Here is a 10,440-nt window from a genome sequence, read left to right as displayed (position 1 = left end):
ATCTGGAGTTTTGCAGACGAGCTGCTTAAAGCTGCACATGCATGCATTACATGCATAGGGCTTGTAAACGCAGGATGCGAATGTTTTCCAGTCCCCAGGATGGTAATTTGTCTGTGTTTACAAGTTGCTCAGCAGCTTTAGCAGCTTCCTGTCATGTGATCTGACTGTCTCCAAGTGGTCTGGACCAAACACCTGTCATCAGGAAACAGGGTGGGGAGGCCTGGATCTCTCATTAGGGGGTAGGAACTGCAGCATTACCACAGGAGACGTATAAACACAAGCATGGACGCAGGCAGATGGTCATACAGTACTAAGACGCTGTCTACGTATCTGTCTCTCGTTTTTTATGTGTCTCTGTCTGCCTCGTAAACTCTTGTGTTCGCCAATTTCAATCAGCTCATCCAAACAATCTACCAGGGGTTATAGTGTGTTACCATTTAAAAGTAATCAACGTTTAAGATTTATATGATTTAAATTAGCTGGCCAACAGTGTTCCATTCGCATGACGCTAATGAACAAATGCCACATTGTCTGGCAGCGCATGTGACGGCAAACCTGCACACAGTTTGAGAAGCAAAGCAGGCAAAATATGTCATAAATCATTGTTAACTTGATGCCTATTCATTCCACAACTGTCCACCTGATGAGGATGCTTCATAAATGCGTCTCTGTACCACTAGATGGCACTGTGTTGACAGCGATTTCCGCCTCTTGGAGCACACTGACCTTATTCCCTATCTATCTAATTACACATTAGACCTGTAATATGCCATTCCACATCCATGGGTCTCAGATGAATGGTTTCCCCCTCCCTTCCTCTTCTCATCTCCCTCTCTCTCTCTCACTCTCTCTCCTCCTATCCTTCCCTTTTTATTTTTTCCTCCCCCATCTTCACGCTGTTCCGGCCAGCTTCCCTCAATTACTGTCACGGGCGGGCCACAACATCGGGGGAGGCTCAGTGTGTGGATTTGAGGGTGGGGTGGGACAGCAGTGAGTGAGGAGGAGATGTGTATATGGATGTGATGAGAGGAGGAGACAGTTTGTGACATACCGGTGCACGTTGTTTACAGGTGTGTTTGTATGTGTGTGGGCATGCGTGCCTGTGTGTTTGTGTGATATGCCCATGGGGCAGTTGCTCGCCGCACACCACGGCTGTTGTAGCAACGGCACTGTGACAACAACAGTTTGACATTTGTGAAGGATAAACACATTCCACTTAGAATGAAGCTCCTGCCCTTCACTAGTTGTGGTGAAAATAAAAAAAAACGGAAGAATGTAATGACACCAGCTGCATTGATTGTCAGCATTCGACTGCATGTTCAGCCCTTTGCTGCATTCAGTGTCAAAATCCGGTGGAAAACTACATGTTTTAGGTGTTTTTATACTGTATACTAGAGTACACAGATACTTAAAGTTCAATATGGTTCTGACATAATGCGTAGTGCAAAGTTTTGACACCATACTTTTATATTTGAGCATAGCTCATAATGATGTAGTTTTTCTTTATTTTCTTCTCATTTCTTTAACATTTCCGTCTCCATTCGTCTTATTAAACACAGTTCCAAGTAACTCGACATCACATTGTATAATACATTGTGAATCTTTGCAATTTAGTGACTGCCTTTCTGAGATTTGTCTTTCTAAATAGTCAAATCTCAACTTAACGTTAGCTTCATGAGATAAAGCTTAGATTTGAGTTTTTGGACAGCCAACAATAAATATAAATTCTTTACCAAATCTATCCTTTTAATCTTATAAAGGATGTGAAAGTTCCTGAAAATACTCAGCCATCGAGTTATTTTCGATAGTACACAGTAGAGAGGAAGACAGGAAATGTGTGGACAGAGGGGGATGATGTAACAAAAGTCCGCCGTTGGATACAATCCGGGGATTTTGCAGTTATATGGCAAGCATCCCGGAGCACTTTTCCACCATAATGCCCCTATCGGTCTATCTAGGGCCGGGTGAAATGGAGAAAATCAAATATCACAATATTTTTAACCAATTACCTCTATTGATATTGGGCTCAGGTTGACTGCTGTTGCTTTGACAAAATATCTACGCAATTCATTTTTTATAGATAACCATAAATAATGTGGATATAATGACTAAGTGGGTAAAGGCAAATAAAAGAACAGCTATAACAGTCTGGTAAGTTCAGAAAATTACATCATTTTTCTGTAATGCAGCCTCTAAAATCAGGAAAAGATATTACGATTTCCAAAATCCAAGATATCTAGTCTCATATCACAATATCGATATATTGGCCAGCCCTATATCTATCTATTTTATACATATTCACACATACACAGTATGTTTATTTGTTTATTTGATGGCATAATGACATAAATTACGATGTGTATTTTGGCCGCTCTCTAAATGTTTGCATGTGCAGGGACCGATCCAGTGGTATCCAGAGTCAAACTTGGGACGCCCTGATTACCAGCATTCACCCATTTGAATCCATTCAGTTTTGTTAATCTCAATAGTTTGAAGTTCAGCCTGAGTTTTGAGACGGTAACGGCAATATTAACAGTTCATTATTTGATGTCGGCATCAAAGGTGTCCACTAATCTGACATTTCCTCCCTGTATTTTTGTTTTATTGCACAACTTGGGTTGCACATATTAACTGTTTTGTCACTAAAACAGCAGAGTCAAAAAACATGTAAGCCGGAAAATGAACAGGGCAGTTAAGATGAATGAATGATTAAATAGAGGGTGGGTAAGTGACCCAACATTCAAATAAAACAAAAAAGATTTTTTTCATTGACAAATGTGTGTGTGTGTGTGTGTGTGTGTGTGTGTGTGTGTGTGTGTCTGTGTCTGTGTGTGTGTGTGTGTGTGTGTGTGTGTAAATGTCTCTTAAAGGTCTACAGGTCAGGCAATAGTTCTCCCATTCCTCAGATATCTTCATTATAAACAGTGGCAGGCTTGCTTCATTAAGAAGCCTGTTCACGCCTCCTACCCCCTCAAAATACTTCATACATAAAATCCCTAATTTCCTGTCTGGCTGAGTGTAAGTAATTGAATCATTTGACACAGAAGAATAGATAAGTATCATTCAGTTGGAGGCGTCTTCACAGCCTCTGCAGGGCTGTGTGTGCCCATCGTACGCTGTGAGATTCTGGCTAATGTTTATGTTTATATAGACCCATAGAGAATTCATGAGCGCTGTATACTGTACATCATTTATATTTGTATTGTTACATATCGCGTGTAGTGGATCGTGTTAAATGTAACAAGACGTGTGATCCAGTCTTCACTGCAATCGCTTTTACACTTTGCCTGAACGTTATTACACTTATTGTATCTCTGACACACTTTCTAACATACTGTTTATTGTATTTCTACTTCTGCCAATTCTAACTGCTGCTGCACCTTTTGAGTATCTGTTTGTCCCTCCTCTGTTTCTCCTCCTAAAGGATTCTCCCTTTTTATTTTAGCTACGCCTGCGGCACGGCTCTAGGGATGCCGATGTCGGTCTGTTGGTCCACCCTCTTTGGTCCGGACTGCAACTGTTTGGTGGATTGCCATTCATTTGTATAGACATGTGTGTTCTCCAGAGGATTGGGCTGGCTGACTTTAGTGATCTCCTGACCTTTCTATTAGCGCCACCGTGAGGTTCACATTCGTGGTTTGAAGGGAAATGTCTCAACAACTATTTGGTGGATTGCCATGAATCCATCCTGTAGTTACTCATTCATGTTCTGTTAAGGATGAATGGCTTTCTCTAATAGCCAAAATTGAGAGCTATGTTTTTGATGTGTGAAGATATGCGTATATGTGTATATACTGTATAGTTGCATACACAGTTATCAAATATGGTGATCTACTTCAAGTGCTCCATTTAGAGACAATAGGAGATGGAGAAAGAGCTTTTATTTTTTTATATACTGTATATATTTTCTGGGCCAAGGTGCGGTCTAAACGGATGAGTTTTCCGTCTGTGACATGAGATGTGTAGAGTTTCTGCTGTCTTGGTGTCAATGGGGAGTTCATTCCACCATTGTGGAGCCAAGACGGCAAACAGTCAATCTTTGTTCAGCGGTAGCTGGGCCCCCGTCGTATTGAGGGAGCAGCAGGCTGATTGGCAGGAGCAGAGCGTTGTGGACGATAGGGGTCGGATAGTTTGGCCCTGTATGGTTTGACCAAATACCTGCAAACAGATCTTTCCCATCAGCCTCAGCTTTACTTTGTGTGTAGAATTCGTAAATGTTTGCTTCTTAACATGCTAAACTAAGATGGTGACCATGGTAAACATTATACCATACCGTTTCCCATTTCCCAGTTTGTACATCCTCTATTACTTTCCTCGCTTTGTGTCTTAGTCCCTCCCATAATTATGACCTGGGGCACAGCTCCAATTTTACAAGAACTTATATACTTCAATTCACAACGCGGCATGTCTTTATTATGTGAAGTGCTGCAAATGTTTCTATGAAAAGTATTAATCACTATTTTAACTCTGTCTGTCTATCGATTTACTTTATTTTTTTGTTTTGTTTATGACATGGTTGACTGAAGGACCTGACAACTTACAATTGCTATATGGTTTGAGACTATTCCAGCTGTGTGTCACGCCTCTTTTATACGTCTTGGGTGCCGAGAAGACATCCGCTAAGGATGAACATGAGCGCGTTAGCGTTGTAATCGTCTACATGTTAGCATGCTGACTTTAGCAGTTAGCTCATAGCATCTCTGTGTCTAACTACAGTCTCAAAGAGCCGTTCGCATCGCTGTAGACTCCCAGGGCTCAACATTCTGACTTTGAAATTCACTTTGCCCGTGGTGCCCAGCGTACAGCGCATGATGCACAGGTGCAAAGGTTCATTTAATTAAATGAGGCAGCACAAAGTGAGTTGTTGGTATTTTGGCGGAGAATGGGTATTGAGAATAGACGTCTCAGAACCACGTCTGTTTTCTGGTTTCAACAACTTAATACAAACATTGACCCTTAATTCACGGTAAAGCAGACTTGCATTGAGTGATTCTTACAGTATCTGTATGAAAAGCTTCTTCTACAGTTCGTTGAATCCCTGTAGACATCTGAAGACTTGACAGATATGTTGGCACATCTGCAGCCTTTGATTTGAGAAGTGCCTCGCCAGCGAGCAGTGGCATTACGCGTGATCGTCCACTGTGTTCAACTTGATTAAATTACTAAGTCACCTGCACAGGACAGCAGGCTACAACAGAAAAACCACCACACACTTACGTTTTATTCTGAAAAATGTATTAGTGTGAACACATTTTACGATTTGATGTGACCTGCTACTGTGGCAGATTGACGCAGGCCGCAGCTGTGAGTATGGCTACAGCTGTGGGATGACATCGCTTTGGCCGTTACCGTCGCTGTGATTGTGGCTGCAAACACGGCTGTGCCTTCGTATGATTATGGCCGTGACACAATAGTTTGTAATGGGTGAAACACTAACCGCATGTAGGGGTTGTATGTGTGCAGTGAACAGACGTGGTTGTGCTGGCTGAGTGTTGAGAAGCTCTGTGGGTTCAAATCCTGTGCAGCACAACAGTGCTGTCTTGGCTAAGATTAATAAGAGCAGTTAGGAGTAGTCACAGTACAGCTACCTAGCCATATCCAGAGCATCATAGATTCAACCACAAATGCAGGCAGTCCAATTCCTAACCACATCCAGAATGGCCAGCCTCAATCATCACAGCCAGGCAGCGCATTTGCAGGTGGGCTCACAGCCAGTGGCTGTGTACTGTCAGAGCGCCGCCGTTTGAAGGGAGTAATGAGCAATAAATGCATAATGTAAAATGTCACGTCATCTCTCCTAAACTGGCAGTGTATTAAATCTGGCCTGGACCAACGCACTCAACTGGTCCTATGGATCAGGAGGAATGCAACAAATACTGTGAAGTAACGCAAAATCTCACTGTGACCTGATCCTTTGGGGGCTCTGTACTTGGATCTTGGACCCAAGATCTACTGCTTGTGGTTGCGCTTGCGCAGCTAAGTTAGGGACCTAAGTCTTGTTCCCTGTTAAAAGGTATTTTGTGGAGTTACTACTTAAATATATTGAGGCTCTAAATATAAACGCTGTGTCGTATGTGGTTCAGATTGTAAATGCGTGTTTGTTTTTTGTCACAAATGGATTTAAATTGACTTCCCCTAGATATCTAGAGGGGAAGGCGGGAGATCAAATTCATAGTTTGATGAAACATTGGACTTTCTGCTACCTGCTTTAAAACTCATTTTGTCTGGAGTAATACATTGTCGTCTGTCGGCCACTGAGCCGCTCCATCAGAACAGCTGGAGGTTAAGTGTCTTACTGGAAGCCGAAAAGCTGGGACCGTATTTGCAGACACTTTCTCGTTCTCATCGCCCCCTGCCCAGATTTTCCCAACAAGTCCAGGTACTTAAACCGGTGACATATTGGAAACGAGCCCATTTGTCTTTAAGCTTTTGCACTACCAGTGTGTCATGACTTCAGTTGCCCTTATGCAAATACAGTATGACTGCATACATGAGACCTCTTCATTATGTCATAATCATGCTCTGTGAGAAATGCAAAAAAGTCATTATCCTCCTGCAGTTCAGGTAGAGAAAGATATTTAGTGATGATTTTACTCTAACTGTGTAACCCTTTTGCCGCCAGTGATGACATGAGTCAATTTTTTTCTGATTTAACGGCAGAAACTAGCTCCAGTTTGTTCCTCTGAATTTGCAAAAAACCATTCCTCTACTCTCAACACTAATGTCCTTTCTACATCAGCCCCTCTAAACTGTGCTTCTGCTGCAGAAAGAGGTTGGAAAGGGCTTTTTTTTTTTTTAGGGCGACAGGGGAGGGGGTGAAAGGGTGAAGAGTGGGGTGAATCTGTAGTGCATTGTGGCTGCACATTAATTGAATGGGCTGGGGTCCTGAATCCCTAATTAGGGACAATGGCTGTGACATGGGCAGCGCAGAAGCAGGGAGCTCTTCTGAAAGGTAAGTGGGGAGTTGAAGGACAGCCACGGGAAAGCACCTCAGACTCCTCTCATACAGCATCCTCCAAAAGCCTTAAGAGACTATTGTGGGTGTACGAGCGCGCACACACATACAAATGAAAGAGAGGTGGGGTGGAGTAGGGGGTAGAAGCGAGATGGCGCTCCAGCAGCCTCTTTTCGTCTCTTGCTTCTTCCAGCTCATTGACTGATGTCACAGGGAGAGACTGAGAGGGGGGGAGCTGCACCATTGGGGGGGGAAAAAAAACTGAGTGACGCGAGAGAGCCAACCAACGTCAAGGGAAGAAATAAACACCTTGCTAAGCCCATCAGGCTGTGGCGGTGTGTTTATGAGTGTGTGTTCGCAGTTGTATATATGCACAACATGAAATTGGTCTGTTTATGCGAGTGTCTCATTCAGTTGTTGTCAAATAGGTGTCTTTGCGCCACGTTGCAATTTAACTAGTTAATTTGGAAATGCGTCTCTGTGACTATCAAAAATGCTGGCACAATTGCACAATTTTAAAATACCCTTTTCAAACCTTTTTTTAATCCACATTTTGGTCAGTTTGAGTCAGAGATGTCTGTGTGCCCTAGAAATTAGATTCCAACCAAATTAAAGCCCGTTTTTGGTGCCTTCCACCAAAAACGTCTCTGCATGCACAATAGGGATGCACAGATTGTAGAGAATCTTTTTAAGCATCCTGATAGTAAGTTGATTGAAATCCCCTTAAGTTAATTGCATGTGTCAGGTGTGTTTTTAAATGTAAACTCACTAAAACAAGCATACACAACTTTTTTTGTTCTATTTGTATAAATCAAATGTAAGCGTGTATGTTCAGGGAAACTTCAAGTGATGTCACTTGAGTCAGCGTTGGTTGGGGCTGAAGACTACAAGTCTGAAAATGAAAGCATGTGGTTGTGGAGATAAAAACAAGTGATCTTACCAGACCTCTGTAACCCGCCCCTCATCTCTGCTTGAGGCTAGCAGCTTGAGGCTACAGTAGCAGATACTAACACACCTGAATCTCTGTTGCCAGTCAAGTTGCATTGTGGGTAATGTAGGCAGAAGTTTTGACAAGGACGGAGAATTTGCCCAATAAGAAAGGCGACATTTTGCTGCATCCATTTTGATCCTTTCTGTGCATCCGTCTAATCGTCTGGTCCGTTCTCCTGAACGCGATATCTCAGCAACGCCGTGAGGCAATTTCCTCAAATTTGGCACAAACCTCCAACTCAAGGATGGACTGATTAGATTTTGGGGGGTCTGTGACCTCACGTCCGTTTGGACCATAACTCAAGAATTGATATGTTGATGATGACATTTTCACACAAATGTCTAATAGGATAAAATGTATGAAGTGATGACATCTTGGACAGACATGGTTGCGGTAAGCCTCCAAAGGTGAGGCGGTAATTCTAGCTTTTTTTTTTTTTTTTTTTTTAATTGTCCATTGTGAGTGAAACAATGTTATGGATGCTACATCTTTCACTTTTAAGAACACCTTGAAAAATGATCCCTATGAAGTACACATCAATCTTTCAAGAGCATTCCTAAATCTAAGGTTTCATTAGATGTTTCTTGATTCTGTGCCTGCCTGCGCCGCAAAGATGAGGAAGTAAGCAAGGTGCCAAGTGTGGCGTCTGAAAAATTGAGTGCCATCACGAGTTGACTTAGCGTAAATGTGAAGCAGCTTTCATGTTTCAGCCAACACCACAAGTAAAATAGGGTGTATCAAGCTGCTTTTCTAATTTTAATCAAGATGAAAAACTTCAACACACACACACTCTCTTAACACAAAGTCCCTCCTTTACACTTCTGGTTTCTTTATGGAACTATTGAGACGTACCAGAGATCCTTCCAGACATTTATAACCCAGTTGACTGAAAGAATCAAGTTTCTTTGAACAATGTGAACACTTTAGGTATTAGGTATTCACAATAAAACAGTTTATTTGAGTGCATGAGAAGAGAAGTGAGGTTGAGAGCGGAGTGCTTAGACAACAACATCCGCTGTGTGTTTTAATGAATGTGAGACATGACAGGATTTACAAACCTCTGGGGAAAATTAAACGTTGGCCAGAACCAATTCATGATTCCCAGCAGCGAGTTTATGTGTGTTTAGCCTGGTCAATCAATACTGTCTGCCGTCCTTCAAGTGTGGCGTAACGAGAAGATGTCGAACCGCAGCAACAGTGAGGATCTAGGTGTGTGTGTGTGCATATTTGTGTCCCACAGAGAGACACAGCTGGATCCTCCAGGCCAAGGGTGTCAGCCAGCCAGCCAGCCAGCCAGCCAGCCAACCAGCCAGCTCACCCTTCACTGTTCTCTCTCCCCCCCCCCCCCCCCCCCCCATCCCTCCCTCCTACGGGCATCATTATGAGAGGGAGAAAGCTCACGGAAACTCTCTCCTCCCCCAACTCCCACTGCACCATGGTCGTGGAGAGAGACAGAGCGAGGTGAAAAAAAAATGAAGAAAAAAAAAAACGAGTCAGGTGCTAAATGTGAACGTGGATTAGTTTCTATGCCAACGGTGGGAGGACGCACTCACGCAGCCAGCCAGCCAGGGACCCTGCAAGACACTTGTTTTTGTCCCTCTTGTTTTCTCTCCTTTCCTGCCCTCCCCTCTCCCCCGGTGCTCTCTCTATCAGTAGGGGAGATAAGGCTGGGCCCTGTGCCTGGTATTAAACCTTATCTCTCCAGCTGGGGCTAAGGCCTGCTGGATTTGGCTACACAGGCGCTCCAGTTCAACTCAAACATGCCTTTTTTTTTGAATGGCCACCCATTAGCATCGCTTGCCACCAGGCGGCTCGACGTGGTTTAAAATGGGTCCGTTGAGTTTTTAGCTTCTATCCTGCGCACGCTGTGGCCAGTTATTAAGTGTTAACATGTGTTATCTCTCTCTGAACTTTTACATTCGTGCAGATAAATGTTTTAATTGATTGATTTTACTTTCCCCATTCTGTTCACACTGTCTTTCCATTGGTGCTACAACCACCGTTTCCTTTGTGTGATATTTCCCCCTGATGCTGCTGCTGCTGTCCCTCTCCCTGTAAGGGTTGAGAGAGGAGAGCGCCTGGTGGGAGGGTGGATGGGGAGCGATAGACAGGAGAGAGAAGATAGACAGAAAAGAGGGAGACGGGGGGGGGGGGGGGGGGGGGCATAGAAAAACCAGGGGAGAAAGCAGGAGAAGGAGAAAGCAGGAGAAGGAGACAGAGGCGAGGAGATGGGAGGGGAGGAAGGTGCACACACACACACACACACACACACACATACACTCAGGCAGGCAGGCAGGGAAGCAAGCAGGAAGGGGTTAAGGTGAAAACAATAACAAGGGGAGCGGGGAGCGTGCGTCTGTGTGCGGCTCCCTGGAAGTGTCAGGCTCTCTGTTCATTGACAGTGTCGTGCACCCGCCGCCCCGAGAGCGCCGGCAGCCTCACAAAGACAGACAGCTCGAATTAATCCCACGGGGGGAGTGCGTGACAGTTTGGC

Source organism: Pholis gunnellus, assembly GCF_910591455.1.
Source record: "Pholis gunnellus genome assembly, chromosome: 5".
Lineage (NCBI taxonomy): Eukaryota > Metazoa > Chordata > Actinopteri > Perciformes > Pholidae > Pholis > Pholis gunnellus.
The sequence above is the reverse complement of the archived record's forward strand: the minus strand, read 5'-3'. Positions refer to the sequence as shown.